Source organism: Ammodytes marinus (genome assembly GCF_949987685.1).
Source record: "Ammodytes marinus genome assembly, chromosome: 6".
Lineage (NCBI taxonomy): Eukaryota > Metazoa > Chordata > Actinopteri > Uranoscopiformes > Ammodytidae > Ammodytes > Ammodytes marinus.
Window position 1 is genome coordinate 33,050,314 of NC_137235.1, and position 27,591 is coordinate 33,077,904.

At 42.8% G+C, this 27,591-nt stretch overlaps 1 protein-coding gene across 5 annotated transcripts in view; it reads right to left on the reverse strand.

Annotated features, from left to right (window-relative positions):
* The window catches only part of add3a (adducin 3 (gamma) a), a 159,477-nt gene that overhangs the window by 52,390 nt on the left and 79,496 nt on the right, over positions 1-27,591 (reverse strand). For 2 of the 5 annotated variants that reach the window (XM_080030206.1, XM_080030202.1), the window contains exon 1: positions 1,589-1,988. The exons of the other annotated variants lie outside the window; for them this stretch is intronic. The gene's annotated coding sequence lies outside the window, so the exon portion shown is untranslated. Of the gene's footprint in view, positions 1-1,588; positions 1,989-27,591 lie in introns of those variants that run through there. 5 annotated transcript variants of the gene reach the window in all.

Genomic DNA, 27,591 nt, shown 5'->3' on the forward strand with positions numbered 1-27,591 from the left:
CTCACCCTGTGACCTTTAGTGACCCACCCTCCCTCCCTCCCTCCGTCCCTCCCTCCCTCCCTCCCTCCCTCCCTTCCTCAGCAGTTCTGCAGACAGAAGCCAGCTCCATCAATTGGAAAGTTTTCCATTGAAAACCTATTTTTTTATCATTTCAAGAGATAACAACCAAATCACTGCTTTTCACACTGCCCATGTTTTAGATACTAGAAGCTTCAACCTCAACAATAGGTTGGTAATGCATGAGAGCAAGATATTTAGAATTCTCTATCTATTTAATAGAATTGTTTTATTCCTTCATTTCAATGATTTGGAGCTTACTGTATATCTCTACAAAACGGTTACCCATAATGTCTGGGGTTTTGTCTGAGGGGGTCAGACAAAACACAACCCTCCATCTCCATCTGATGATGGACAAGATAATCTGGAAACCTACGTCTGCCTGAGTATCTGTGGCTCCATCTCTCCACCCGGCCCGCTCTCTCTGGGATGAACATTTCTCTCAATCTCTCTCTGACTTTATCTCTCTACACATTTGAGTTTCTGTCCTTTGTAACGAAACAAGACAAACAAAAAACGAACTCAGAATAATGCAGTGATGAAATAGGAAACATGAAATAAGATGCCCACCAAGACAACACGCATATACACATGCGAGAACACACACCCCTCATTTCTTTATCCTGCCTGGGGTAAGCTTCAAAGCATGGCTGCTCCAGTCACAAAATAGACACTGTCTTACGGGTTGTGTTACAACACTAATGGCAACAATACTAGGAAATTATCTGTACGTTGGCTAATTATATCCCACACACACAGACACACACAGACACACACACACACTGTAAATATGAGCACGCACTCAGAGGAGTAGGTGTGTCTTGACATGCCTGCATGACAGATCCAGCAGTGAAACTGGAGGACGAAAAATGCTCAGCAGCTTACAGTTCTTACCGCGGCTTTACTATGAGACAGAGGCAACTCTGCAGAGCCCAACAACATGCCAGCAGCCAGTGTTTTTAGTTCACACATGGACGCATGACAGCGGCAGGTTGTTGAGGGGGGGTGGGGTCTTTCTTTTTACAGTCATTTAAATTAAAGCATTGATTTATACTTTCAAAAAAAGGTATGCTGAAGGCTCCATGCCGCAGTGACCCAAACATCCTCCCAGTCTTACCACACAGACTCCATTAAGTATTACTACTCTACTCCTTCTATCACTAAGCTACACGTTAGAGATAACAGCCGCAGCTAATCTTCCCCACACTCACTGCACTAGTACTGCCAAGTGTGATTATGGTGCAGGAGTGTACCATGGAATTCCCCTAAAACCACAAATCAGTTCTAGGGATCTTCTATCTAGGGAGTCATGCTTTTAGCAGCTGGTGGGAACACAAAAACAAAAGAGAAGCCTTACTGGAGTAGACTGGCTGTCTTTAAAACAAAAATAGGACACAAATAATTGCAACATAAACACACACACACACACACACACACACACACACACACACACACACACACACACAAAGGTCCAAACGTGTGATGACGCAAGAAATCATCACATAAACAAATAAGCCAAGCCCAAACCAACCTTGTGTTTCCTCCTTGGTCAGTGAATGAGAGAGTAAAGGCAGTGGTAGTAGGCGGTTGAGTCAAAACACATGTCTAGATTTTTCTCCACGGCGTGCTGTCTGCGCTCAAATTCCAACACTGAGTCCCAGAGAGAAGCGTTGAGAGACAGAGGGAGAGAGAGAGAGAGAGAGAGAGGTCGGATGGGAATGGCAAAAAAGTGAGAGCCAAGGCTGCGATCACAAAACCGGTCCGTCTGCTTGTCCCTGCAGATTTTCCATATAGATGCTCTACGGTGGGGTAGCCGAGCAGACGGCAGATTCTCACGGAATCATGCAGGGCTCTGCCTCCGCCGGCCTTCGTAGCAGAGAGAAGTATCAACAGCTGTGAGTGTGTAGTATATGTGAGAGAGAGTGTGTGTGTGTGTGTCTATGTGGCCTCTACGAATGAGGGTGTGTGTTTGTGTGGAAAAGAAGCTAAAGGGACCACGTGACGCAAGCTTAATCCCCCGCCCACTGGCTAAAGACACACACACACACACACACACAGATTCAGGCAAACACACACACACACACACACACACACACACACACACACACACACACACACACATTCAGGCAAACACACACACAGGCTGATGGACCAATCAGAGCTCAGGATCACACACTAATCACTCCCTCGCTGGCTTTCCCTCCCTCTCTCTCTCTCGCTCTCTCTCTGTCTAGTCATCTTTTTTTCTCTTTCTTTGATCCATTCATTTCTGGTCTCTCTCCCACATTCCACAATCCTCCTTCTCTCTCTCTCTTGCTTTCTATCTGTTCATGTCCCTTCTTCACACCCCCTGCCATCCCTCCAGGCGACTGCACTAAAGGTCAGTGTTTATGGCTGTGTCTGGCAGTGGCGTAGCTACAGCCACACAAGCTGCAGCATCAGGAACCAGCACTGCCTTCAGAGCCCCTTCTAAAAGAGTCAGAGGACACTGTCAAAACTAAGATGATACAATAAAAAGGTCACAGTTTAATGATCCTGGGTCCCATCCCTGCTGAGAGGTCAGGGTGAGCCCCAAACAGCTGCTGGGGATTCAGGGGTTTACAGCCAAACTGCATTTCAAATCTGGCCTCCTTTTCCCTCCATTCATTTTGCTGATGATTTGTTTGCTTTTTGTTCAATTCTCAACAAAGCGGTGAATGCTTAACCAACCCACCTCCTGCTTGTCTACAGTACACTGGCAAACCATGCTTCAGAAACAAAAGCCCAAAAGCACACACAGCGTGCAGGCTTCATTCTTCTTGCTCAATCTGTACTGAGACACAACACACACAAACGGCAGCTTGTCGTACAGTGAGGTCAGATTGTATTTGGTTATTGCTGGTCTGGTGTAGTTGACACAGAGATTACTGGCTGAGAATTAATTGTGAGTTTGACAAAGAACTTGGGTGAAATGGTTCCATGCTTCAAATAACATGGTCATGGGTTTCCATATTAATATGAATATTTTTACGACAGCGATATAAATCACTATATAGCAAATGTTTGTAAAAATCACAAAACAGTATAATGAACTGTTTCACTGTATTTTATATCAGACCTAACTCTTCAAATGGACATAACAGAAACTGTTAGAACTACTTTGTGTTAGTTTCTAATAACCAATTTGGACGACAGACTTTTTGTTATGATCATACTGTCAGAATATGATAGCACTGATGAATAAAACAGTTCTTTATAGCACATTATTGCCCAGCCAAACTGACTTCAGAGCAATTTAAAGACATGGTTTCAGTGTTTACTTGATTGATATGTGGATTGTGCACTGGCCTCTGGGTTTTGGTGAACAGAGACTTAGTAAGATGGAAAACTATACGTGATCATGGGGGTATAAAACACTTCAGGATGCACAGTGAGGATATAGGGAAGTTTCACCACCTGTTGATCCACATTCATTCAGGACCTACAAAAAAGCCCACAACCTAAACCCACAATCTGTACTCACCCAGTGAAGAAGAAGTTGGGCCACAGACGACTGAACCACCAGAGAAACACCCACATACAGAGGGAAAACAAACAATCCAGCCAGCCAGCAAGATGTCAACAACCTGTGAGGTAAGTCATGAGTGATGCCGTTTGATCTTCACAGTATTGTGCATCACCTCGGCTGCTGTGTACATTTACAGGTGGATCACTAACACATGCTACTGTGTTTCACAAAAGTGAGTACACCCCTCACATTTCTGCAAATATTTCATAATATCTTTTCATGGGACAACACTGAAGAAATTACACTTTGATACAATGTAAAGTAGTTAGTGTACAGCTTGAATAACAGTGTAAATGTACTGTCCCCTCAAAATAACTTGACACAGCCATTAACCCATTTAATCCCATCGGTCACAAAAGTGACCGTAAAAAACATTTCCAGTTTAAAGGTCCTAAAAATGTTACTGAATGGAGAATCAACCTATTTCCAGAAAATACTGATGTTAAAAAAACTCCCAAACACATTTGTGCAGTTTCATATGTTTAGTGTAAATTGTCACATGATCAGAGCTGATTACTTCCTGGTTGCACCATCCGAGGAGGATGGCTGCATCAAAGCACCAACAAAAGAGGTCAGTAAAGAGGGTTAACATAAAGATGAGACAAATATTTTTGGTACACATCATCTTCAAGGTGTCTAGTATTGACAGGTCTATTTACCTTAACTCAACTATGTTCAGTATGGTCACAGCATGAGTAAAGTTGTTGATGGCAACAATAGTGACCGGTGGGATAACACAGTGTAGCTAGCTAGCTAACTTTCTACTCTGTTCTTCCTTTTAGCTTAACTTTGAATGAAATTCTCTGTATGTTGGACCTTGTGGACCCTTCAGACAAGGCATGCAACATTACAGTTGTCCCTCAAAGTGAGAAAGACGCTGTCGTCAGTGACTGTGACAGTGATGGGTCAGACATGGACTTTGAGGGTGAGACAGGCCATTTGCCCGCTAGGCTGCTAAACGCAAGTGCTGAACTTATGCAAAGAAATTATGAAACAGATGTTATCAGTGATGATAACTCCCTCCTCACCACTACCCCACTTCCACCTCCTGTTGATTCTGAAGAGCCATGTTCATCTACCCACCAGACAGACAGGGTGCAGACAGACGAGCCAAGGACCAAGTTGCAAGTGGTCAAAAATAAAAACCGAACCTTCAAACGATCTAAGAGGCCTGTCACAGCAGGTATTCCAAAACACACAGTATACAGCCCAAATGCTGCAGAATGTGTTAAACAAAACTGCCCCAGCCCAATGGATGTTTTCCTACTAATGTATCCACCCACCCTTAGAGAGCTAACCCTTGAAATGTCCAACCTCTACTCCACCCAGACCAAGGGCAAGCAACTGAGTCTAACAATGGATGAACTCTTAAAATTCTATGGAATACTGATCACATCTGGGTACAGCTCTGTCCCAAGAAGACACATGTACTGGTCACTTGACAATGATGTACACAATGAAAGCATTTCCGATACAATGCGAAGAAATCGCTTTGATGAAATAATGGCATCAGTTCATGTGGTTGATAACACTCAAATCACTGATGATCCATTTTTTAAAGTCAGGCCCATCTTTGCTGAGCTCAATCAGTCATATAAAATCATGCCATTTCAGGAATGGCTGTCAGTGGATGAAAGTATGGTCCCATACTATGGCCGACATGGATGTAAGCAATTCATAAAAGGTAAACCAATCCGTTTTGGTTACAAGCTATGGAGCCTTGCCTCATCGAGTGGTTACATGCATCACATGGAGCCATATGGTGGTTCCCACACCCTCCTTCCTGAGACTGGGTTAGGTCAGGGACCCAGCGTAGTTCTTGGCCTTGCAGAGCAGGCTGAAGTGCCTCAAGGTTGCAAATTCTTCCATGACAACCTCTTCACTTCGCTTGCACTCCTCGGTGAAATGACAAAAAGAGGGTATGGGAGCTGTGGAACAATGAGACAAAATCGTCTGTTTGATGTCCCATTCACATCACAGAAAAAATTCATGAAATTCCCCCGGGGAACATCTGAAGTCCTGACTGAGGAAGAGAAGCTGTTGGTCCGTTGGAAAGACAACAACATTGTCACAGTGGGGACAAACATGGAAGATAAATACAGTGAGACCTCTGTAAAGAGATGGAACAAGCAGCGGCGTGCATTTGACACAGTCAAACAGCCAAAATGCATCAACCAATACAATGAGCATATGGGTGGTGTTGACCTTCACGATCTACAGGTTTCAAGATACCACATCTCGATCAGGTCCAAAAAATGGTGGTGGCCCATCTTTGCATGGTCCCTCAGCAGTGCACTAACAAACAGCCATCTCTTTTACAGAGATGTCATAGGAGGGACAATTGACCTGCTCACCTTCTCACGTACAGTGGCACAGTCTCTTATGCAAAGGTTTGGCAGAAAACCACTGAGCCACGGAAGGAAGTCTCTACTGGCTGCTTCTGTAGAAAATCAGGGAAGATTTGACAAAACTTCTCACTGGCCAATCAACACCATGCATCGATTCCAGAGATGTCGTCATTGTGACAAACGCACTACTTATGCATGTGAAAAATGCACAGCACCACTGCACATTGAATGTTTCAAGGCCTACCATGGGCAGTAGAAAAAGAGATCGGGATAGATAAAAAAAGGGCTAGAAAAGCCAATAAAAGAAAAATAGAAAAGTCTGCAAGAAATAAGGAGTAAAACATACTATAGGATGAAATGTTGACAAAAAAGAGGTTTTTGAAAAGGTCAGTTCATATCAGTCAAGCAATGACCATAGTTGTGATGCACATGCACTTAGTTCTGAGGCCTTTATGTACAGTAAGTAAAGTTTTGTTTAGTGCAGGCTTCTACTTGAATGCAAGTTACCTCTATTCTGAGTGGTCCGTTTAGTTTTAAAGACGCATATGACTACTCCATAGTGTTCAGTGAATGTTGCACTAAAATGTTACAATTACAATGTTAAAATGAATTATGCACTAAAATACTACTAGTATTAAACAAAAGTGCAAGGTCAAATGTTACAACAAAGTTACCATATGAATGTTTTAATAAATGTTAAGATAATAATGTTAATGCTGATGGGTGTCTTTTCGTTTTTGCTTTCATTTGTCGTATTCATGTTTTTCATATGTGAAACAGTCACACTAACATGTGATAAAGAACACTAGCATATTTTAATACATGCTGATACTGGTACTGCCAGTAACAAAGCTCTATATTCCAACCCAGATATAATTGAGCTGAACTATGAGAAATTTGATGACTGGAAACAAGAAAAACATAAAATCAGTATATACATTATCCCACCGGTCACAATTGTGGCCGACAATAAAACACACTTTTTAACCTATTTTTCCATGAAAATTTCCCAAAATAATGATAGACTATTTCAAAGGGTTACCAATAGCACATGATTTGGATATTTTCATGTCTGGAAAAAATTTGGGATTAAATGGGTTAATGTCTAAACTACTGGCAACAAAAGTGAGTACACCCCTAAGTGAAAATGTCCAAATTGGGCCCAAAGTTTCAATGGCCACCATTATTTTCCAGCACTGCCTTAACCCTCTTTGGCATGGAGATCACCAGAGCTTCACAGGTTGCCTCTGGAATCCTCTTCCACTGTCCGTGACATTAATTCAGATTATTTTAGATGTAATCCTGAAGAGACAGATTGTGCACACAGGTTTGATAAATTAAAGTTTATAAAATACAACTATGGGTTGATTTAATTAAAATGTGGAGTCAGCAGTTTAGGAGAACGATTGATGTCAAAATCACTTAAAGAGATCCTATTATACTACTTTTCTGGTCTTCATTTCTTGTTAAAAACTGTTATAGAGCAACCTGACACGAATCACATCACAAAAAAGCTATGTAGATTCTCTTCCTCTTACCCTAGCGAGCACAGCAGTCTCTCTCTACACACTGCTTTGAGCTTCTCCGCCCCTCTCCCCCCCCCCCCCCCCCTGCTGCAAACCCCACTCCGTTGTGATTGGTTACCTTCCTTCCAGCAGCGGGAAATTTTCAGGAAGGTGGGGGCATGCAGCCGCAGCCACACGATTCATGTCCATACTGTGTGTGCTGATACAAATCTGGTGTTAATAGACAGCCTAGGCCCCTTAAAACAGGTATGTCAATAAAGGGCATGTAAACAAAGGAGGCCCACCGTTGCAAGCAACATGGCCGTTTACAGAGCGTAGGTTGAATGTCAACTCTGGATCTTTTTCAGAACACACACAAGTACGTAGAGGGGGCGTATCATGAGAAGATATTCACAAATGTTGACATAAAGTGATTTTGACAACAAGTATTCTCCACAATGGATGAGGACCACCTTTAAATAATTTGTTATCATCTAAATGTCCAAAACAGCGTACGATGTAGGTACTCCCTTCCCTGGCTTAGTCGAAGACTGTAAATGTGAATTAGTAACTGTCTTAGTAAGATTCATTTTTAGCTTTAAACTGTCTCGTAAACACATGTCTTTATCTCATTCTGAGACAAGAATGCTGTCATAAATTGCAGCTTACAAATTACGCAATCCCCAGGCTCGAGTGCCAAGGATTTTTAAGCAGAGGGCTTTTGGCTAATAAAGAACTGTAATGCACATCCAATGCCATTGCCTGATAGCTAAGATGATAACAACTTTATTTCAGTCTCCTGACCTAGGACATAAACTGTAACAACACAGTTGCAGAGCCCGAACTCATTCAATGACCTGCACTGAAGGGAAAACCTGACAAAAATAAGCTTTACACTAACTCCTGTGTTGTGATGTGGAAACAGAATCTCAATTTACTCCTGATATCTCTTCAGACCAGCGTCCACCGGCTGGTTGAGAATGATATTTTCCATTCTGTTATACACAGGGGTGATAGTGATATGCTCGGTAGGGTTAACGTTGAACATAGTGTAACACCTGTTTAGGCATATGCATGTCTAGTCATGATATATGAAGAATAATAGATAGAACCAGTTAGTCAGCATTGATTCTGCACATATTAAAACAGCCACTCTATGATTGACAGCTTGACACAGAAGGCAGTTGAAACCTTGAAGGTGAAGTTGTAACACAGTGCAACCATGTGAACTAAAGATGACCAACTGGCAGCCATAAAACAAGAAAAATCACACAATGGTTTTGAAAAAATACTGATAAACGGTGTTCTATAACATGTTTCAAGTTTTAAAGTGTTGTTGATGCTCTTTATCTACTGCATCATTACTGCATAGTCCACTATCTTCACCTAGCTGCACCATGAATTGCATTTCTATCTGTGTCTTTCGCTCGGACGCACGCGCGCGCGCGCACACACACACACACACACACACACACACACACACACACACACACACACACACACACACACACACACACACACACACACACACACACACACACACACACACACACACACACACACACACACACACACACACACACACACACACACACACACACACACACACACACACACACACACACACACGCCCTTGTTATGCATTCCACAGACATGGGCCGAGTGCTGCTGGCAAAGTAAAACAGGCTGGTTCTTCTAAACGGCATCACATGTCTGTTAAGGAAATCAGTGGAGCGTTTGCTCGGGGGGCTGCAGCTGGTTCGTACCCACAAACAAGAGCTATCATCCTGCAGTTCATTGACGTGCAGAGGATGTTCAGAGGGCCAAGGGCTCCAAATTCATATAAGGCCATTTTTTGCATCGAATATCAAAATGTATGTATTGAAATACAAACCCATGACTGCTATAGCTAATTTAGGAGGGAGGGAGGGAAGGGGCATCTCCAGGGAGCATCCAATTCCCAATGTGGATTCAGTTAGTATATCTATATGGCTGGGCACGCTTTGGACAAACAGGAATCTATCTATTTTATCTGAAGAAAAGATAAAAACAAAATCAGAAAAAGGGCACTTATCTGTGATAAGCCAAATGGCAAGTGCCCGGGCATTTGTTCAGGTCTATGTCTGCACTTGCCTGCTGCAGCCACCACATGACTCAGTCCTCATACCAACGTGATTCTCTACACAAAGAACAATAATGTGCTCTTCTGCTAGTCTGTGAAATGACATTATAAGCCACGTTTATTGAAATTATTTAATTAAATTTATTTAATTTCAGATTGAGAATTGTCCTCTGCAGAATCGTCAAATAAATAAATGAAAAAGACACTCTTAAGGTGCAAGGCATTTGTCTCAGTAAAGCAGATCTCCCTGATTCGTTTCACTATTTTGTGTGAAGGTAAGCTGAGCTGCAAAAGCTGCATTACTGATTGATTGAAACCAATGCCTTGTCATCCTCGTTTCCATTATCAGTAAAATAACAAACTGCATGGAGGACACTTTTTCCATTTTTTGGCATGCTCAGTTCAATAGTCACACTAAAATATTTCCTTGCAAAAATTTGCCCAATGTTAGGTTTGTCTGTCATGCCCAGCCCTGTGTCTGCACACAGTTTTCTCCTCTGCAGTGCAGTGACTATGCCAAGTAAAGACTGGCATAGAAAGGGGACTGATCCCCACACATACACCTCCTCCTTCTCCTGGATGTGGTGCATCACTCAGCACTTTATGGCCAACTCCTTTCTCCACACACACACACACACACACACACACACACACACACACACACACACACACACACACACTGTGACTCAACAAACAGAGCCCAACTCACACATCTCAGCACAATACTGAATGATGCAACTTCAAACAGATTCTTAACACAGGTTTAACACAAAACTGTCTCCAATGATAAAGAACACCAAGGCTAACTTGGGAATCAGGCCCTATGTCCAACATTCCGAACTACCCCTTTAACTGACTCACTAACTATCATTCTCTATAATTTGCAGCTCACTGCATGAATTTAGAGATGTTTCTAGTGCAGTAAACAAGTAGTTTGACAAGTGAGTGTAACCCTTAAAAGGTCACATATTATGCTAAATGCACTTTTTAAATGTGTTCTAACATATCCATGGGTCCATATGCCAAAATATAAAAAAAAATAACAATCTCTCCTTTTCTCACTCTCCCCCTTTCTGAAACCCCCACCCCTCCCCCCCAATATACTCCAGAATTCTCCTCGTTTCTGACCTCACAAACTGGAAAGCCAGAAGCTTCCACTGTGCAGCCCACACTCCTATTTCTTATTGGTCCACGGCCCTGACAGACAGAGGGCGAGGCGTATCTGGCTTCGCTTCCGGACAGGGGGCGGGGGGAGCTCAAAGATTGTATATTTACGAGGGGAGCTGCAGCTCTTTTTAAAAAATAGGCCATTGTGAGATTAGCTGAACATCAGCCTAGTACAATAAATTATCTGAAAGTTTTTTTCAGCAAACAATTAAAGAAAAACGTATTAGGGGCCACTAAGACCATATAATATGGTGTATAATAGTACCGAAAAGTGTATAATATGGGAGCTTTAATTTACAACCTAGTATGCCTACTGTGTCTCTTTCCGAGGCCAACACCCCGCATCTCCATTTTGCATATGCTAACCAAACCTTTGCTCTGTGCTCCACATAAGTATGCGTGCAGTGATGTAACTCCTCCCACCCCTTTGCTCGATTGCATCGTCTCTCAGCACTCTCTATTTAACTTTATTGGCAATCTGAAAGTAGAACCGATTGCTCAACCATTTGATTGATTGTCTTTATTTCAAACATGCAATCAATACATTTTTTTTAAATAGTAATAGATGAATAAATAAAAAACAAACTGCAAAATGCAAAAAAAACAGACACACTTTCTACATGCTCAAAGGAGGAAGTAAAACAACGTATCTAGTCCTACCCCTTAACAGATCAATTTATATTTGATAGTTAGTATTATTAGTATTATGTTATTAACCTTTCAGTATAGGCTATATGATAAAAAGCTATAATAATGCATATATATATATATGAATAATTATGTGTGAATAATACCATAATTTACATAACTGTAAAGATGAAACTGAAAACTGATATATAGAAGCTCAACTTTGGTGTTGCCTTTATGACGAGAGCAAAGAACCGCCAAAGCAAAGGGAAGCCATCAAACGGGGACAGCCCATGGACAGCACCTTATAGCAGCTATGTCTCACTGGTTGATAACAGCAGGCCTGTCTCTTAATGACAGCTAATCATCATAACCCTGTTGAAACCCAAATGACTGTTATTGCTTTAGGTTGACTCATGTGACACATTAAGAGACCAGGTTAGACTAAACCCAGGCCGCTCCAGTGCGTGTGCTTGATACTCCACCGTCTCCATGCAAACTGTTTTCAACTCTGACGATTAATGACTCCCTTTGCACACCACAGTGCTCTTAAGTGATCCCACATTTCAGTTGAAGTCATCCCCCTCCTTGACCTCTGTGATAAGCTGCGGACCAAAAACAAAAACACGACAGAATGGGGGAAGACCTGAGGGTAAAATGCATGGTGATATCCATTTACTGCCATCAGCGTTCTGTCCGGCATTTCCCACAAAAACGCCCAAGCAGTAACAGGAGAGGAAGGAGTGGGCACGTTCACTGATGCTAACTGTTCAGGAATGCACAAACACTGGAGCTCATTGCTGGGACCTCTGAGCTTTTTTCACCCAAAGAACAGAAAAAAAATGTCCGACTGGTGTTTGGAGACCTCACGATGAGGAAATTGACAGATGTGGTAAAGTGTTTAAAGTAAATACAACTCGTTCAGTTTATGGTCTTCAGGCTGCCTGCTGACATGAGATAATCATTTCATCACAAAGCGTGTTTTGAATACTTCCACTTCAAACATTGTCTTTTGAAGTGATGATGATGATGATGACACATTGCAGCGAACTCAAGTGGGTAGACAAAGGTGACGGTACATTCATTGCGGTCTCTGCTAAGCCGTGAACATCTTACATGACAGCCTTTGTTTTCCTCGACCGCTTCCCTCCGTCATTTCTGCTACACTTGAGGATGGCAGACAGCAGCATTGAGCTGCATGATGCTGACAGTAGTAGTAGAGAGAGGGTACACTAGGTGAGATGTGTTGATCCAGAGAATGAATGTGATAAAACTGATGCTTTTTCTGGAGAATTCTGTCCAGTTGTACTCTACATAGGAAACAACAGGTCTTTTAAGTGCAAGCATGCAGCGTATGCTTGCAAAGCCAAAAAACGCCCAGTTATTTCCAATTTAAGCTCCTATCTAAGGGTCTATGCCAGATAATTGTTAAGTGCTGAAGAAGACTTGAAATCTTCCAAAGCAGAGTACCATGAATATCTTGATTAGCAACTATATAAAAGGGTACAACAACAGCAAGTGGAACCAAAAAGGAAGGCACCAGGTTTAGAGTCTCTTTGTTCTTGTCAGCAGCCTTTATGGTTTTCACAGTTGTTGGTTGTTGGCCAGCTTTGGTCCTGATCATTTTTTGAGCCCTTCAGGGCTAAGATAAAGGAAAGAAAAAAAGTCCATGATTGTGTCACTGTGTGTACACATACACAGGCAAACAAGATTGCCAGGAATGTTAGCAATGTTTATAGCTCTCCTGAGTGCATACCTGGAATTGCTGTACTCCTCCAAATCACCTGAGTTGTAGGCAGCAGTCCGTGCCTTAAGTTTGGCTCGGACTTCTCCATTAACCCAGGGCTTCTGATTGGGAAATGTCCGTACAGTAATCCGCGGCACGACGTCATCAATGCATTTGCCAATGTAGCAAATCACTGAGTCCGTGTGTGTGTTTAAATTGTCATCCTTAAACACATCCCACTCTGTAGTGCTGAAACAATCCCGTAATGCAGAGTCTGATTGGTCGGACCGACGCTGAATGGTCCGCGTCACTGGTCTGTCACGTTTGAGTCTCTGCCCATAGGAAGGCAGAAGCAGTACTGAGCTGTGGTCTGATTTGCCGTCGCGGAAGGGAGAGTAAACATGGTCGAGCATGTTTGCGCCTCGCGTAGGAAAGCTGATGTGCTGGCGGTATCTCGGCAGGACTTTCCTCAAGTTGGCTTTATTAAAATCCCCAGCCACAATGAAAGCAGCCTCGGGCCGTGAGGTCTCCGTCCTGTCGATAACTCCATACAGCTCGTGCAGCGCTTGGTTGGTATCAGCGTACAGTGGTATATACACCGCTGTGAGCACAACCGATGTTAACTCCCTGGGCAAATAATAAGGTCGGCATCCGATCATGAGGTGCTCTAAGTTGGGAGAACAGTCCGGTGAAAGTACCTCCACGTCTGAGCACCACTTGTTCTTCACCATGAAGCAGACACCTCCCCCCTTGCTCTTCCCCGATGTTATTGTCCTGTCCTGGCGGTGAATGGAGAATCCGTGTGAAACAATGGCGCAGTCTGGGGCCGAAGGGTCGAGCCAAGTCTCCGTGAAAACCATAACGTTACAGTTCTTAATGTCCCGTTGAAACGCCATCCTACTCTGGAGTTCATCCAGCTTGGTGTCCAGTGACTGGACGTTCGCCAGAAGAATACTGGGGAGAGGAGGCCGGTTATCACGTTTCCTCAGCCTGACCAGCACTCCAGCCCGCGACCCTCGCTTCCTCCGTCTCCTCCATTGTCCAGGTGAAGGTAGCCAAGGTAGATCGCCATTGTTTGCGGGTGGTGGTGAAAAAGTTTTTCTCTATCATATCGTATGATAGGACTCGCTTTGGCCATTTGCCTGTTACCGAGAGTTAGGCGTAAATATAAAAATAAACTAGCAAAATAAAGTAAAACAATAAGAAGGTGAGGAGGAGCTTGAGACACGGCAGCCTTCCTCAGCGCCATCTTCTCACGCGGAGAGTGATCCTAAGTAGCCTGTAGCCTGTAATCCATGTTTGAGGGGTAAAGAGGCCTTTTCCAGAGTGTCTAATGTTTAACACACTGAGACGTGTTCAGATTCACTTCCTGGAGCGCTCACTGGGAACAATGCTGTCACTGTCTGAGCAGCTGTGTTACTTAGCAAGAAGAAGCAAGCACAAAAACACCATTACAGCGACGTAGTCAAGCATGAGCGGGGAAGTCTGCCTGTGCCTCAGGGTTCAGGTCGAGAGATATGAGACCCGTATAGAGACAGAAGAGAGCGAGCAAATAAAATGAGTACTGATGGAGCTAAAGCAATACCTGGAAGTGACTCTATGAAGTCAATGTAGTGCATAGATTCTGACCTGGAGGGCCCTTAGACCGAGACCTCCTTATCCGTGGATTGCCCTGTCCCTGTCCCTCCCCATAGCAATCACAACATATCAGATAACCTAATACACACACATGCACCTTGAGTCAACAGAAAAGGACTTTTTACAAAGTTTATACTATTAGAATTTCCTTTGGTTTTAAAATATACTTTTTAGTTTGCCACTTGATCCATTAAGTACTGTAACTATGTTCATTTGACTTCAACAATGTAAATAGAAATTCCAAAAGTATTAATTTTTCTTTCAAGTTTCAATTTGCCAGTTAGATGACTGTCCATTGAAACTGTGACCTCCGCCACAGTATTGAGACTTACACAAATTTTCAAGAAAAAAAGTGCTTTGTAGGTTCACATCCCCCTGGCCAGTTCTTCTAAATCAAAAGCCCCTTTTACACAGCCAGTGAAAGCTGGGAATATGCCGGAATTTCGGCCCTCCGCCCTGCTGTATAAATGCGACCGTTGCGGAACGGGGGCCGAGAGGCGCAACAGATTGTTCCGGGAATTTTACTACCTCGGGGGGTAGTAAGATTGCCGACACAATCTGTTTCGCCTAAATCTATCCTAAGTCTGAGCGTATATCCACACTTTATTTCTGTCTACAGTAACGTGACTTCACACACTGGCCCTCATTTATCAAACTTGCGTGGAAACTGGTGCAAATTCTGGCGCAAATACCTCCCTACGCCAGGTATCGCGTGGTATTTATCAAACAGTCGTATCTCGCCAATCTCAGCATACGCCACACCATTATTGATAAATGCGGCGGCTGAAAACAATCGTTATTTGAATATCACGCCCCTATATTTTCTCAGTTTAGAGGCCTCGCCCAGAGGTTTTACGACATGGATATGCGCATTACGGCAAAGAAGAGGAACTTTTCTGAAGTAGAAATCGACATAATAACGAAATTAGAAAAAATAATTGTTTTATTTAGGAGCATTACAAGCGGCATCAAAGAATGACAGAAGGCAGCAGTTAGGAAGGAAATAACTGCTGCGGTCAACAGCGTTGGTGTTGACAAACGATCTCCAGCTGAGGATTTTGCATTTTAGGTTTACATCAGTAGGCTACTATCGCTCAAATGCTAAAAAACAGCATATACAATTATATGTCGCTATTTCTTTACATAGGCCTAGATGAAGAAAAAGTGGTCTGACTCAAAAATCGCCACTAAAAAAGCGTGTTGCTGTTCTGAAATGCAACACCAACTGGAGGTGCGGGTGGTAGAGGAGAAAAAGACGCACAAACTGTCCGATAATGGTCCCTATAAAAGAAATACACGTCTGCAGAGATTTGAATGATTAGAATGTATTGGCCCTTTTAGATAGCACTACTCAAAAGGGTTTTAAAAACTAAAAATAACACATTTTGCGTTTTACTGTATGACAGCATGCGCTTGGCACGAGTGGTCAGCCCGGCCGTCAGCTGCACAAGCCGACCCGGCAACGATCAGCTGTGAGAGCGCCCACCGTCCTGCTCCACCAGCAGATCGGAAAAACAAGCCGACACGTGCCGGTTAATGGTGGAAATAAATCGCTCGCTTAAGCGATCAATGACACATTAAAAGAGGAACTAACATCTAAAAAGTGGGTCAAATAAATAAAATGTTAAAGCGGATACGAGTAACATTTAAATATCTTTTAAACAACCTCATGTTTCCTCTGATAATCATAAATTACCTTTAACAGCAAACGAGACCATCAGTGCAAAGAAAGACGTTTTTATATAGTTTTTATTACTGCTTTTGGTCTGGTCGCACACCCAGTCCGATTTTCGGTTCGCTCGTGCAGGCTCTATGGTCACATATCCGTATTGGTTGCAGATTTCAGTGTGGCGCTGCAACGCGATTTGAGAAACCTATCCCTCCAGGTGAGGGAAGGGGAGCGGGAGCCTTGTTTGAGACAGTTATTTGTCGTCATAAATGACTGATAACGGGGCTGAACCATCAAAGAAAAAAAAGAGAATGCAATGAAGAAAAGCGAAAAGGGAGAGTGAGTGATAGGCGGGCGGGAGGACGTTGCCAAGCAACGTGTATACAATTTCACGAGAGCGAAACTAGACTGCTAAATGAATGAGCGGTTGGTACTAACACAAAGTTTGCTTTGCTTCACCATCATCAGATAACCATTATCTGAAATAGTCATTATTTACATCAACAACACAAACACATTACCTCATCGTGATCCATAGTCTACTAACTGCCGTCTCTCATTCATTCGCTTTCTGTGAGGACACAGCTCCGTGAGAGAGAGAGTAGTTAGGTGACGCTGCTGAATCAACTCATTGCAAGCAGGTGTGTGTACTGACTGGCATTAGTTGATGCAGTGTCAAAACCACTCTCACGGAGCCGAAAAGAGTCCTCACACTTTCAACACACGAACATGCACTATATTGCGCCCTTCTCAGTCCACGCTCACGCGCCTGGCACGAGCATTTGCGACAGCGGGCGTCGTAAAAATACTACCGCTTTTGTCCAAAGGGGACGCCAACGTGCCATCTTACTCGTAGTGCCTTTAAGATGAATGTTGTGCTGTGTATTTCTTATCATAAAGAGCAGTATGCTATTTATTTAATACTTAGGCTAACATTTTGAATGAATGCAGCCCCCGTGCCTCAGTGTCCCCCCAGCTGCTCCAAGTTGGAGATAACTGCCCTTACGCAGTCCCATGCAGACCTCCTAAGTGGCCGGTGTGCGCACTATTGAATCAGCTCTCCTACTCAGTTGCACACCATAAGCTGCACATTTTTAAGTGATTAATTTCTTTATTTCGGTCTGAGCAAACACTGCATTTGTATTATCTTCTAATAATTGTCCAACAAACTCATCGGCTACCCGGCACAGCCTGCACTGCGAGTCCATGCTGTTCACAAACTTGCGTACACGAGCTGAGAGCTGGCGTGGGATTTGAGCGTATCCTACGCTCACGTCCATATTGATAAATGCCGAGGTTTGCGTGGAAATGTGCGTACTCCCACTTTTCTGGTCTACGCACAGTTGATAAATGAGGGCCACTGTGTGTATGTGTATGTCTGATTGGCAGATTGCTGCCCTCACAAAGAGACTCGCTCACAGCCAACCTGTCACACAAACACACAAACACACACGCACACAGGTGAAGCAGTGAGCGGATTGATTTTGTCAGTTTGGTTAACAGTCCCAGTGATGTTGGACTCAGCGCGTAGCGAGATGAACCGGCACATCACAGGAACAGTAAAATACGGCCCTCTTACTGCAAGCTCCAGCACTTCTGCTCTCAATTCACCTGCCAGTGTTGTTGTTGTAAAGCAGCTGACCGGCGCGGCGCTAAATGTTTACGTCCCACCTGACGCTGTTTACAAGCACCTCTTTCATTCCGGAACGCTGTGTAAAAGGAGCTACTGATGCGCCAGCAGGCCGGCGTTGCTTGGTTCTGTGTAAATAACACAGAAGCAAGCAAAGCCGGCATATTGGATTGATGTTGTTCCGTCAATATGCCGCAATCTCTGTGTAAAAGGGGCTACAGCCATAAAAAGGAGGGGGATCAACCACTTTTATCTCTGCGACTGAACGCCCACATGCTTGTGGCATGAAAGAATGCCAGTGACCATCAAACCTGGCTGGAGCATGTGTGTGCGTTTGTGTATGCTTTTAAGAAGCCTTTGTGTGTGTGCCGAGTCGACACTGAGAACACAATCGGTCAATACTGTTTAGCAGGGGAGTGGTATACATTTGTTGTGACACTCTTAATTTGCCATTTGAAATGCACTGGTCAGGATGTGTCTTTTGAAATTGTTTGTATGAAGCATCAGGGTTCATGTTAAAAGTTGAAACAAGCAAGTAACAGTGAAAAAAGATTTACATTTTTAGTTTCTAACATTTGAATCATCTTCCTCAAAAGGTGGTTTTGTGGCATGGTCATTGAGACAGCTGGCTGATAAAGCTTCATCAACTCATTATACCACTGGCATATCACAAACTAGCACTGAAACTCATATAACAATATTCATTAAAAAAAAATCAATAATCATGATATGGAATATCATAAACAAATACTACACTAAGAACATCCTACAGCAGCTTTAATTGTAGTATACTTCGCCAACCAGTGCTTCTAAAGCACTTTATTTAGTACATACACCAATGTGTAAAATTGTTTATGCTATGCTAAGCTAGGCTAAGGTAACTAGTTTAAAGACAAGGGAAATCATAGATAGTTTACGAGTTAAAGCTTCGTAGCAGCTACATACAATGCTGAATGTAGGTCATTTATTATTGTTGCATTTAAGTTAATTGGGCTTGCTCTGTAAAGTGATTGTGACATTGAGGCAAGAGCAATTTGGGACAATTTGAAAAGGATTACACAAACAAACCCCAGTAAAATGTAGGAATACATCAGAAGATGCACGCACACACTGATGATGGCTAATCACCCTGTCATTATAGCTGGTAATAACACAGCAGCACAGCCCCCATTTCTTTAGCCACACAAACAAAAACAATCCATTGCCGGGTGTCGCGGCTTCTAACTGCTACCGTATGTCCTCACCACTAGACACTGGTTTATAGTCAAGCAGGGGCTTAACAGCAAACGCAGCCAGAGCTACTCCATGGCTACAAAACAATATTCTTTTATAGGAGAGCTGTGGGGGCTGAATTAGCTTCAGTGTGAATTGACCTGACATTTTCTTAAAGCTCTTACTAACATAAATGCCTGCCTGGAAAAAAAAAGAGAAAAACAAGGTGGATTCTTTGAGGTGAACTCCTCTGTATTAATCTTTAATTACATCCTGATGGATGCTACTAACAAAAACCCTTTACAAAAGGTTTTCATGGTTCCTAGTTAAGATTCAAATCACAAGCTGGGGCTCAGTCAGTCTCTCTCTCATTGAGATACAAAGCCTCAGATATCCCATCAATACTGACCGCTGTGCTGCTTTGTTTTAAAGCACAGTGGCATTTAGTGTTACCTACATGAGTACTTATTAACTCCAAATAACATTTGGAGTCTATGTGCTGGCAAGTCCATTCAAATCAACAAACCTGACACCAGTTAGAAAGCCTGTTAGCAAGTTTGCTACCGTGCTTATACCTAAATCACTCGCATGGAATTAGTGACTTACAATGTGGTCGACAGCTTGAGCCATGTTTGAAAAAATATTTACATTTTGGCAAATTGGTGCTAGTGAAAGTATGCTGAATTGCCTGTCAGCAATGAACCATGAACAGACAACTATCACTGAATTACTTTGACACTGAAGAAAAACCTCATAGCATGACTCTCAAGCGACTTCTCCAGTTGTAGGGAGTGTCTTTTTGCTACAATTTCAAAACTGATTTATGAAATGCTAATGTATCAGATAAATATTGAGCCATGAAATCAAGATCCTGTTTTTATTTAACCAAAACTGCCGTTTGTCTTTAGCTGTACACAAAAGTTTTGCAGCGGAAAATCGTGTATAACCTTTTTCCATATTTACAAACCCTGTGGAGAGATCCCTTTCTATGCTGCATTAGTTTATATGGATTCCCTGCAGTAGAGAGGACAAGAATACACTTCTGTCCTGGATAATAGAGTTCTTTTTTGGCATGAGTCTCAGGGGCAAAAGCTGCAGAATGAAGCACTGAGAAGGATTGTGTGTCACCATTACTGTAATAGTAGATATTTCATTTAGTGGGATGCATTAAAGGTGAAGTAAGCGATTTATTTATGTTAAAGGTGAAGTAAGCGATTTATTTATGTTAATATAAGTGTTAAATCGCTCTTTATTCATACAGTGATACAGTCATACTACTTACATAGATCATAAAGCCGATCTCTCTGCCAGCTGCTCTGCATGTATTCGGCAAATGAATTTTTCGGGGATCCCGAAATTAATATCCAATCACAAGAGAGAACGCTACAAACCGACACCCGTCTCACTGCCGGTGCACGTGCAGAGCAACAGACGGGTGAATGTGTATGCGCATACAACAGCGAAGCAGGTAAAAATCCTTCCCAATGTCTGTTCTGATGGTTTGTATAATGTGTTATCACACCTACTTATCTGAGATGGTGCTAGATAACTCGCTGCTTGAAGACCGCAGTGCATTAATGTGGTGACGTAGGGACGAGGGAGGGGACTGCTAACTGCAGTCAGTGACAGGAAGTTAGCTAAACTGACCATTCCGCTTACTGAACCTTAGTGGTTCATTTAAAGGCAAGGCAAATGGTTGCTATGCCAATCCCTCCAACAATCTGAGCCGTGTCTGCACCAGGTGAGCACACAATTTGCCTGAACTGACGTGGCGGAAACAGATTATGTAAATGATATTTGCACATAGATAGTAAATAATATGGATGTAGCATCCGGGCTGACCTCAGTTATTCACACCGCATCCAATAATCCTGGTTTGTGCGCGTCGCCATCTTGTGAGATTTTTACTCCGCCTCACTCCTCTTGCCGAAAAGGGGAATCGACGTCACGTCGGGGGGAGGGAGATAGCTGACGTATACCTCCGAGGCAAAGTGAGGGACAACGGGCGGAGAGCTGTCACTCAAGAGATCGCGCCAATACATTTTAACCTCCAAAAGAATAAAAACTAGTGTGGCCCAAAAAAATTCACCCCCCTCAGTGTTGTCATGGAGATATGACCTAAACAAACAGATTAAAATGGTTTTGTGGCCCAGGCTGTTAATAGGTTTAATAAGACTTTGAAAACGGCCTGTCTAACAAGTGAGTCAAAGAAAAACTGCTTGTCTTGGCGCCACGCCCAGTGGCACTTTCTGGTTACTACAGTTGTAGGTCACTTCCTTATTGGATGCCGGTAAAAATCGCTGAGGTTGGGACTTGTATTTGCACATAGATAGTAAATAATAGTGTATTTGCAACACTACAATAGCTAAGGGGGAGTTCTGTGATATGTTGCTTGAGTTAAAGCATGGTGGTTGTAATCCCTTTTCTTCCTGAATGGACAGGTTTGAAAACTAATGGAGTCAAATAATTAATAAATCTTTTTTTTTTTTTTTTTTTTTACTTGTTCCAATATTAAATGTCTGCAATTTGAACTTATACAGTTTCATATAAGATCAGCAGTAATGTTTTTTGATTTATTAAAGCTGCAGTTGAGAGTTTCAGCCGTTGGGATCCCAACGGCTGTTTTCCCAACGCTCTACCTGCTGTAGCTCCTCCCTCTGAACGACAGCTATGCGCATTCATGTGAATTCAGTTACATTGACAGGAGACAAACACCATGTCCGATTCCGAGGTGATTAAACATTAGTAGCTAATGATAACTACAAACGTACATATTGAGCATCTACATTTTAATCACAGACAGACCATGTATGTTAGCTTAAAATCATTGTAAGTGTGCTGGTAGGCCTAAGAAAAGTAGCTGTAACAGCCAGGCAAGATAGCAAACTAATTGTAACAGAGCGGAGAGGTGTGTGTGTATCTCCTGCTCTGACCGCAGCTGGGAGGGGCTGCTACGCGAGGAGCGGGCTGCCTATCAGTGCTCCCGCTGCTCGTTGAGAAGAGGTGATACTTGCTTTGGCGAAAAAAGTCACCAATAACACCAGAAAAAAAAGCTAGATTTGTTGCTTGTCGCTGTTTTGAAAAAAAAAAGTCGCCAGGGGGGCTGAAAAGCCACTAAATATAGCGACAAAATCGCTATGAGTTGGCAACACTGAGCACAGGACGAGGGATATATAGGGCCAGCGGACGTCCTGCTGCTAGCGGCAGGCAGCCTAGGGGCAGAGGAAGGGGACGAGGTCGCGGTCGGAGAGGTCTTGACGTGATAGGGCAAGAAGACATGGTCGGTGTACTTTTTTTCGAGCTCTCTCCGTCTCCCTTTTAGCAGTTAACTTTTCATCATTCGTCTTTCCTCGTTTTTTTGCTGTCTTAGCGTGTTAGTTGTTGGTATCCGGGGAATGGTAAATTGAGGGTTTGTTTGTGAAGACATTGTTACTCGCTGTCCACCGTAGTAGCCTAGTGTCAGACTGCTAGGGTCGTGAACGCTCACGCAACTGACGCATCAGCGTCGTTGCCAAGGTCCCACAGCCAATAAGAACGGAGAATCTGACCTTGCTCTGATTGGTCAAAATTAACATGAGCGGTGGCAATTTTGGGGGGCAGCATACAGAGGCAGGGGGGAGCAAAGTGATAAAAAAATATTTTCAGACCACTTCACCTACATATAGCTGAATGACTATTATGACAGTTTTGCCAAATATTACAGTGAAAAAACTCTCAACTGCAGCTTTAAGTGGAGTTGTGCAGAAGTAGTGAAATCGAAAAACTGAAAACAACCAGAGCATGCCCGGGTGTGCATTGTGCCGGTGCTCCTGAAAGAGCCCTTTTTTACAGTGAATGAAAGCCACAGTCACATCAGTCACATGGCTGATCAATAAGAAGGCTTGAACAACTTTTATTACTGTCTAAGTTTATGCTTCAGGGGACAAATAGATCTTCCAGAAAATGTTTTCCCCCTGCAGAGAAAGCAGCATTCTTTTCCACAAATATTTTTTTTTTACCAATGACTTGACTCTCAACTATAATAAATGCACATCAATAGTTGGGCTGCGTTCCACAATTTCACGCTATCTGAGATTACCCTAGCTGAGGAACGTCAAGTGTAAGACCCTGGGAGATAAGGTGGGAGTAGGAACATTTTGTAACAACGTCAAACACAGAAATACAGCACACAGAATTGATGAAGGGCACTGAAGTTTGACGGTTCATTGCGAGTTCATGAACTTTATTTCTCCTTTTCTGAGGAGACCAGAGAAGGGGAAAATAAATCTAATTCCATACTTAAGCAGTTTATGAAATCTAATTATCAAGTAATAATGCATTAATCCTGTTGTCAAATGGAGTTGTACTATTATTGCTGAGCAATGGGCCCCATGACTGGCCTGTGGTCAAGCACTGGGGCCCAAAACTGAAGGGGTGTTGGCCAGAGAACTGGTGTGTGTGTGCGTGTGTGTGTGTGTGTGTGTGTGTGTGTGTGTGTGTGTGTGTGTATGTGTGTGTGTGTGTGTGTGTGTGTGTGTATGTGTGTGTGTGTGTGTGTGTGTGTGTGTGTGTGTGTGTGTGTGTGTGTGTATGTGTGTGGGGGGACTTATCCATTACACGATTCGAGCAAGCAGACGGATTGGATATGTCCAGGTCTGTGTCTGGATGAGGTCATTATGCGCGAAGCAGAGCTGCAGTCCCATAACACCAGCGCAAACGCACACACACCAATACACACAGCCACACACTCACACATGAGTTTCTATGGCAACTCCAAACAAACAGTCGGCGCATGTGGTGGTGACCCAACCCCAGCAGAAACTAAGGGGGAAACTGAGACATTGGAGGCAAAAAAAAAAGACGTGAAAGTGAGATGGAAATGGAGAACGTAGTCGAAGGCAGCGGAAAGGGACGTCAAATTCCGCAGCTGCATACACTTCACTTTATGCAAGCTGGATCTTTCAGTCATAGAAGAGACATTTAAAAAGTATCACATGCATCAAAAATATCCCCTCACCACTTGCAACCATAACCCTAAAGTATCTGTAGTCATTCGAAAAGACTTGACTTCACTAGAAGACAAGAGGGACTGTGAAATAACTTCATCCCACCAGTGTCCTGTTGACCTTATATGTAGTTCCCCCCCCCCCACACACACAGAGTGACCAAAGGGACATCCAGCCCCCACAAAAGGCCTTTTTCATTTACCTTAGAGCTCCAGAAACAGAAAAGGGAACAGACTAAAGAAGACGCCACATTTGCATATTAAAAAGACACTGGCATTTAGATGTTGTGTTGGCTGAAGAACCACTCTGACCACTTGATCCTTTGGAATTTTCCTCTTTAGATTAATCCTGCCAAGATGAAAGACTGATGCTGCTGGTGAAAGGCCAAGCATGAGATATGATGAAACTAAGATGTGTTTCACCGTAATGAAGCAGGGTTGACACGGTATCACAATAAAAACACTGTCTCAGTGGAAATTCTAATCTACATTAAAATAAAATACTTCACTAGTGTCGGACAGCCAAAAGAATGTTATCTTTATATTTGAACAGAGCGGATTGTGCAGCCATACACATCCTTTAAGATAACTTGTAACAAATGGGAATTTCAGGTATTTTGTTACTAATGCCTTCTTCTCACTCAACCATGTTCCTGCCATAACAACTGCTTCTTATCTTGATAAGACAACCTTAAAAGAGGGTAGCCACCATCAATTCTCTTTTGTTTTTTTGTCTGCTGAAAGGAAGCTGCTGTCCTACCAGGTTGAATAGCCAATAAGAGGACTTATTACCAATAGTTTGTTCCCCATAAAAAAAAGGATCCACAACCAATCAAGTAAGTAGCTGACTACGATTGAATTTATTTCTGAGGATTTGATTATTTGGGCAGAAAAGCTTAGACATTTGGTAAAATAAACAAAAGAAAACACTGATATTAGTGTTCAAGTCCAAAAAGCTGCTCTCTGGGCAAGACTTGGACAACATGGTGGACCCGTGTGGACTGCCAATCAAAGGGGTGGTCTCAAGGGATTGAAAGTTGGCCAGGGGATTTTTTATTTGAAAGGAAATCTCAGCGTGTCTGTGTCACAACAGGAAACGAAACAAGCGGTGGTCTTCTCAGCGAGGCACTGTCACTGTGCTGTGACCCCTTCTATCACATATGACCGCTCAATGACATGTTGCCAGAGAGGGAAAAGCCTCCAGTGTGTGTGTGTGTGTGTGTGTGTGTGTGTGTGTGAGCGGGTCCTTCCATGTTTCCGGGCCTGTCAGGCTCGATCTTTGGGGGTTGCGACACAAATCTATACAAAGCATCCATCATGGAAACGAAAGTGACGGAAAGTGATGTTGGTGACATCCAGGAGGTCAGACATCTTGCTGCACAAGCGCCTGGGGTCCTTCCTCCCCTTGTCAACAGTTCATTCACTGAGCCCGGCTGGAATTGAGAGTCCAGCAAACATGGCTGCAGATAAAACAACAAATAATCTAGTTAGAATGCAGTAGGCATACTATTGGGACATACTTTTAGTTATATATTCCATCATAACATTGCGCCTTGATCTTGCCTCTTGCATTTATCCCCGTTTGTTTTCATATGGAGGCTCCGTTGATGTGACGTCACTTCAGGTTCGCAATGGATTGTGGGTCAGAATCGCCCAAATAGGATACTGTTTTCAACACTAAAAATCTTGGCCGGATGTAGTAGACATCCGGGTCTCTCGAACCATCCTAAATCTGGCCACAAGAATCGGTACATACTAAATCTTTTTTCTACCATTCTAAATAGTAGAAAGTATGCGATTCGGAACCCAGGGATTATCAGCTTTAAAAAGGGGGAAAGAAGTCCATTTTAGAAGAACAAGTGTCAGAAAACAAGTGTGCGTCACTGTGTTGAGAAGAATGATGTAATGTTTGATCGTATATTATTATTTTTTTATATAAAGAGAGAATTTCATATTTTTTTTAAATTGCTTAATTGTCTTACTGCTGAGCTGACCTTGCTTTCGTCTAGTATGTTTCATTGTACTGTATGTGAACCCTGTGTTAACCTATAAACTGTATGACCAATACAAGTGAAAACTGAAAAACTGAATCTGAACATTGCAATTTTGACATTAAACATGCAATATCTATTTCATGGATACAACTGAAATGCATTCTTTTGAAAATAAGTGCTGAAATGCAGAGTCAATAATTGATGAGTTGACAAATAGAAATGTATCAATTGACTACCAGAATTTAAGTTTTCAAGAAAGTGTGTTTGCCGTTTCTGTAAAAAATTATAAAATTGACTTCAAACTTTGAACATTTACTTCCCAAAGTCATATTGGGACACATAGCATCTTAGTTCTACTTCAAGACAATCAAGGAATGAATGGGTGGAAATGCTTTTGGTATGTCTGGCCTTATAGGTGGTCTCAGAGATCTCCATTAGGAAATCAGGCTGTAATTTGGGCACCATTTACCCTAATGTGTTGTCTGTATAATTCATTCCATTCATTCTATTTCTCTGTACTCCTTATCACTGTCATTCCACGGTTGTCAAAATGGCCTCCAGTCAGGATGTGGGGTCCAGCAGGGGGACAGTGGCACTTAGCCAGAAGTCACAACTTTCTGTGTGTGTGTGTGTATGTGGTGTAAGTGGTGTGAGTGTGTGTAGGTGTGTGTGTGTGTGTGTGTGTGTGTGTGTGTGTGTGTGTGTGTGTGTGTGTGTGTGTGTGTGTGTCCTTGTAGTGCATATATTCCTGTGCAATTGTCCGCGACCTGATTGCTCTGACCACTGAACGGGCATACTTCATTTCAGAGGAGTCATTTCATCGACTGTAGGAAATTCTTCTTCGACTTCAAAGAGATTGGAGGCACATACTGTGGCGGCGCTTTCATTCATAAACTCCTAAATGGCAGAGTCCAAATGAACCTGAATAATGACAATTATCAGAGTCTCTCTTGCACCAAAGCCACAGTCGAAGGCTTCCAGACGGAGTCGAGAAAGTTAGACCACCAAAGAGGAGAAAGATACTCCAGGGCCTGGGCCTTATAAATGCTTTTCAACCCCCTCCTCCTGCCAATCTAATCTTTCACCTCCTCTCTGCTCCATCCATTCATCCCCTTTGCTTTCTCTGTCTGCATTGTGTAAAATCCTTAATGCTCTGAACAAGAATTATCTCTCAATTGACCAAGAAATGTAATGCTCAGGAAAGTGCGAAGGTAACAAAGAACAACCTAGAGAACTATCAGGAAAACATCAGGGACTTAAAGGGGTAGTTCAGGATTTTAGACATAGGGCCTTATTCCCAAGTTAGCCTTGGTGTTCTTTATCATTGGAGACAGTTTTCAACACATTTAATTCAGTCCTTCTAGT